Consider the following 5827-nt stretch of genomic DNA (forward strand, 5'->3'; position numbering starts at 1 on the left):
CAGAAGCAACCTGACTACCTCAGGAAGGCTCTCAGTGCTGGGAGCATTTTACTTGTCCTAAACTATCTTTCCTCTGCCTCCACTGCAGGGATCAATTGGGAAATGCACACATGAAAGTGAGATCGTGTGGTATTTGTTTTTCAATGATATTTTTTTGCTTACTATAATGCTCTCAAGGTCTATCCATGCTGTTGCAAATGGCAGAATTTCATTCTTTTTAAAGGCTGAATATTATTCCATTGTTTTATATATCTTTGGTATATGTATACAGAGGGTCCTCGGATTACGACACAGTTCTGTTCCTACAACAGTGTTGTAACCTGAATGTTGGTGTAAGTTGAAACACACCCTAGCCTAAGTCATTTATCTATCCTAACACAGTTGTAAAATCATAATCTGTAACATAAAAACACGACCAAGCCACAGAAAAAGGAAAAGGACATAAATATACTGTACTGTATATTGTACTGTTGTAACAAAAAACTGTACTACAGGTATTTCATCTGGAGAAGTAGCTGATATAGAGGGTACAGGATCTGTTGCAGGCCTCTCTACCTTCTTATTATTAAGTTGTAAATCTTTTTTTTTTTTTTTTTTTTTTTACAGAGACAGAGAGAGAGTCAGAGAGAAGGATAGACAGGGACAGAGATATGAGAAGCATCAATCATTAGTTTTTCGTTGTGCATTGCGACACCTTAGTTGTTCATTGATTGCTTTCTCATATGTGCCTTGACCACGGGCCTTCAGCAGACTGAGTAGCCCCTTGCTCGAGCCAGCAACCTTGGGTCCAGGCTGGTGAGATTTGCTCAACCCAGATGAGCCCGTGTTCTAGCTGGCGACCTCGGGGTCTTGAACCTGGGTCCTCGGCATCCCAGTCCGACACTCTATCCACTGCGCCACCACCTGGTCAGGCCTCTCTACCTTTTTAAAGAATTGTTCCAGGCTAGTCTAGAACTAGTTCACTAGCCCACATAATCTATAAGTATGACTCTAACAGCATAAGTCAAAACACATTTCAAATTTTTTTTTAAAGTTTTTATGGGAGTGAGCATCGTAAACTAAAAATGTCATATGTCGAGACTTTCATAACATGAAGACCCCTGTATATTTTATTCATTCATCCATCAATGCACTTATGTTTTTTCTGTGTCTTAGCTATTGTAAATAATGCTGCTATGAACATGGGGGTGCAGATATACCTTTTCAAGTTAGTGTTTTCATTTTCTTTACATAAATACCCAGGAGTGGAATTGCTAGATCATATAGCAGTTCTATTTTTAATTTTTGAGTAACTACCACACTGTTTCCACAATGAGTGTGCCAATTTATATGCCCACCAACAGTGCACAAAGATCTCCTCTTCTTCACATTCCCCATTAGACCTACTATCTCTTTTTTATAATAGCTATTCTAACAGATATGAGATTATATCTCATAGTGGTTTTGATTTTCATTTCCCTAATGATTAATGATATTGAGCAATTTTGCATGTATTGTTCATCTGGATATCTTCTTTGGAAAGATCTCTATTCAGATCCTCTGTCCATTTTTTAATCCTATTTTTCTTTTCTCTCTCTTTTGTTATTGAGTTGTATGAGTTCTTTATATATTTTGGATATTAACTTCTTATTAGATATATAATTTGCATATATTTTCTCTCATTTGGTAGGTTGCTTTTTCATTTCATTGATAGTTTTCTTTGCTGTGCAGAAGGTTTTTAGTTTAATGTAGTCCATGTGTTTATTTTTGCCTCTGTTGCTCTTTGCTTTTGGTATCAAGCATGGGACATCTTATTTGGTCATTTTGCACTGCCATGTTGAACAGAAGTGAGAAGAGTAGGTATTCTTGCTTTGCTCTTGAGCTTGTAAACTCTTTCCATTTCCCCAGAAGACTTTTTTAATTTAAAATTTGGGGTGACACTGGTTAACAAAATTATATAGGTTTCAGGTGCACAATTCTACAACACATTACCTGTACACTATATTGTATGTTCATCACTCCAAGTCAGGTCTCTGTCCATCACCATTTACCCCCCCCCCCATACCCCTTCACCTTCTTTCACACCCCATCTCTGGTATCACCACGCTGTTTTCCGTGTCCATGAGTTTTCCTGGAAGACATTTTCTACTTTCTATTTCAATATTTGAATTGGTACTTTCAGCTATTACTTTTGATGACTAGTGTTCCTACTTCAGACTTAACAGTCTACTGCATAATTCTGGAATTTCTACTAAGACTACAGGACTGAGCTCAAATTTTTATGGAGCCTTTTCTGATTTCCCAAAACATAGTTAGAGGCTTCCTTTTCTATGTACCCAGGTCTAGTTCTTCACATATCCCTGCTTTATAGCAGTAATCATATTGCACTATAATTATTTATCTCTGTCTCTCCCACTAGTGTGTCCTTGAGGGAATGTGCCTTACTCTTCTTTGCAGTCCCAAAACTGTGCTGAGAGCCCCTCTAATGCCCACTGATGGATAGATGAAGAAATAAAAGTCAAAGTTTAACAGCTGAACATTTCACCTTTCTATTTGCATTAGAAAATTTCCCCTTTTTTCTCTTGATGCCCCTGTATGTGAGTGCATGCCCATCTGTATCCCTGAGATATTTTCTTTCATATCTTCCTCTATTATCTTTACATTGGTGCCTGTATTGCAAATTTCTGAATTTCTTAGAAGAAAGGGTTCTGTGTAGAAGAGAGTATAGATTTCTTTTAGGTAGTAACAAGGTAAAGGGCCCAAATTTGCTGTCTAACTGAAATCAAAGAAAAAGTATTTATCCAAGACTCAATTTATTTCATTTTCTCTTTGTTATGGGATGTCATGTGATACTTATATTTACTTTAAAATGAAATGTGCCAATAAATGTCCTCCAGAACTAGGATACAAATTATATTTGGATTCTAAGTAATTGTAGCTTATGAAGGTAGAACTCTTTGCTGATGAACCTACATAGTCTTTTTTCTTTTCCTCTAGTATTCACTACCAAGGTAGTGATGATCTAGGGAAAGTTCTGGATGAATTATTCAGGTAAATTGTCATGAAAATACTTTTTATGATTATTTAGAAAAGTTTTTTCAGCTTTACTTGTTATTGTCATATCATGTAAATTTTTAGAACTGTTGACAAATATAGGAAGCCTTTATCAGTATTCTTTGTATGAGCTATCACAGATGTGCTTGTTTTTTATAGTATACTTTATGCTCCACACTGCAAATCCAGGGATCTCATGTATTATTTTAAGAAGTTGGATATGCATGAGATAGAGGAACTCAGAGCTTGGGCATTGGTGCTAATGACACTCTTTGATCTAGCACTACTTACTGTTTACTGGATATTCTCAATTTTTGGTTATTAAACTGTGTTCAGATAAAGATTAAACCACTAAAGTGCTTTCAAACCAGGTGTTTAAAAATTTAAATAAACTTTTATTTAGAATAATTTGATTTATAGTTTCAAGCCACTTTTCATGTTTTCTAATTTAATCTTCATAATATTGAGAGATGAGCATTTTAAGATTTAAAGGGATATGAGGATCTTATGTAAAGTGTTAGCACCAGTCAGTTGTGGGCTCCATGCTGAAGAGATACATCAGTGTTAACAGCTTTTGTACAATAAATATTATTAGGAGGCAGTCACAATAGCTATAAGATTATTATGTAACTAACTAAAAGCAAGTATCTTTTTAAAAAATCCCCTTTCTTTTTGTCAATCCATTATAGTTGAGCTAACTTCTCCTAAGTTTAGTTTGTTTCCTTGACAATTCATTTCTTTATTTTCTTTATTTAAAGTACTTATAAAGTCCTCGTAGGACAATTAACCCCAGTTCTCTTAGAATGGCTCTCTTTGGGCACAGCAGAGCACTGAGGAGCTGAGCACGAAGGTATCCTTGCAACTGACCACAATGCATCTGTCTTTTAATACAAATACTTGCTCTAGACAAACCTACCATAACTAATTGATTGGACCAGCCCTGGCCAGGTAGCTCATTTGGTTAGAGTGTCTTCCCAATATTCCGAGATTGTGGGTTTGATCCCTGGTCAGGGCACATACAAGATTCAACCAATGATAGCAGAACAACAAATCAATGTTTCTCCCACTCTCTCTCTCTCATAATCAATAAATAAAATTTTCAAAAAACAAGAAATAGGCCCTGGCTAGCTTGCTCAATGGGTAGAGCGTCAGCCTAGCTTATGGACTTCCCGGGTTCTATCCCTGTTTAGGGCACACAAGCGAAGTGACCATCTGCTTCTCTTCCCTTCCCTCTCCCCTTTCTCTCTCTCTCTTCCCCTCCTGCAGCCAGTGGTTCCACTGGTTCGAGCATTGCCTCAGCCACTGAGGACAACTTGGGTGGTTTGAGCATCAGCCCCAGATGGGGGTTGCCAGTGTATCCCGGTTGGGGCGCACGTGGGAGTCTGTCTATCTCCCCTCTGCTCACTTAAAAAAACAAATACTGGACCTTTGTAGGCCAGTTCCCCCAAACATGGAGTCATGTAGTTTAGGTTTTACCTGAATCAGGATGTAGGAGTGGTGGGTACATGTGAAGCTATTGGCAGTGCCCCTGCTTGCAGCATATCTACACCTATTGCCCCTCCACCCCCCCACCCCCAGCTTTCCTTTGCCTTCACTCATGGAACTCGTCAGGCAAACCTTTCACTTACAAGAGGTTGTGCATCTTTTACCAAGACTCTGTGCATGTGGTTGAAGTCCCAAGATATTTGTGCTTTTACATGTTTTCCAGCATCCAGCTATGATTGGAACAAGATTTGAGAAGTTTCGATGTTGAGGTGTCATCAAGTGATTGCCTCTGGTTTCTTAGGCTTTGGCTGTAGTGACAAACCAAGACCATATCACTACTCCATATTTGAGCGGGCCAGCCTTGTGGAGGCACTTTTGCAGCATCTGGAGCTTCAGAACCACAGAGTCAACCTTTTGTCTCATGATTATGGGGACGTTGTTGCTCAGGAGCTTCTCTTAGGTTCAAGCAGAATTGATCTGGTCAGCTTACCATAAAGAGTCTCTGTCTGTCAACTGGAGGTGTGTTTCCTGAGACTGACCATCCTCTTCTTTTCCAAAAGCTTCTCAAAGGTGGAGGGAGGTAGTCACCCATCCTCACACAATTGATGAATTTTTTTGTATGCTCTTGAGGTCTTACACTGCCCTCTGAGAGTAAACTGGGCAGGGATATGCAACAATGATGGGATGTTAGTTATCAACAGTCCCTTACAGTATATCAGTTGGAGGAAGAAGTTTAGAAGATTCTGAGTGGGAGCTCTTGCCTCTGTTAACTATTCCTATTCATTTTATCTACGGGCCTTTGGATCTGATAAATCCCTATCCCAAGTATTTGGAGCTATACAGAAAAATGCTGCAGCAGTCCATAGTGTGGATTCTGGTGACAACATTAGCCACTAACCACAGCTAGATCCTATGTGCTTCTTGAATGCATATATGGGCTTCATCAACTCCTTCTGAGCTGCAGAGGATAGCTTCCCTATATTACCTCCAGTACTCCCTATCTGTTGTGAACTCCATTTAGAAAGAAATGCCCAAAAGAGGTCCTGGCCACCAAACACTATTTTCTCACAAAGGTCCACCTGACACACATTGGTGAACAGCACATAGTAAAAAGCCTATAAAAGCTCCGACTGAGGGTGATCTAATGATCCACCTCCCATTCCTTTGACATCTGATCAAGTGAATGGACTTGCCTTTGCTGTTGTGTTAGTAGGAAATTCTGAAGAGCACTACTACTCATGATGCAGAAAGACAGACATCCTCTGGCATAAAAGTCTTTTAACATTTCTATGGACTTTTCTGAAATATT

General features: G+C 38.8%; 1 pseudogene; it reads left to right on the forward strand.

Annotated features, from left to right (window-relative positions):
• Positions 1-4519: 4519 nt before the first annotated feature.
• On the forward strand, positions 4520-5475 carry LOC136398003 (mesoderm-specific transcript homolog protein pseudogene; annotated as a pseudogene).
• Positions 5476-5827: the final 352 nt, after the last annotated feature.

Source organism: Saccopteryx leptura, chromosome 3 (assembly GCF_036850995.1).
Source record: "Saccopteryx leptura isolate mSacLep1 chromosome 3, mSacLep1_pri_phased_curated, whole genome shotgun sequence".
NCBI lineage: Eukaryota > Metazoa > Chordata > Mammalia > Chiroptera > Emballonuridae > Saccopteryx > Saccopteryx leptura.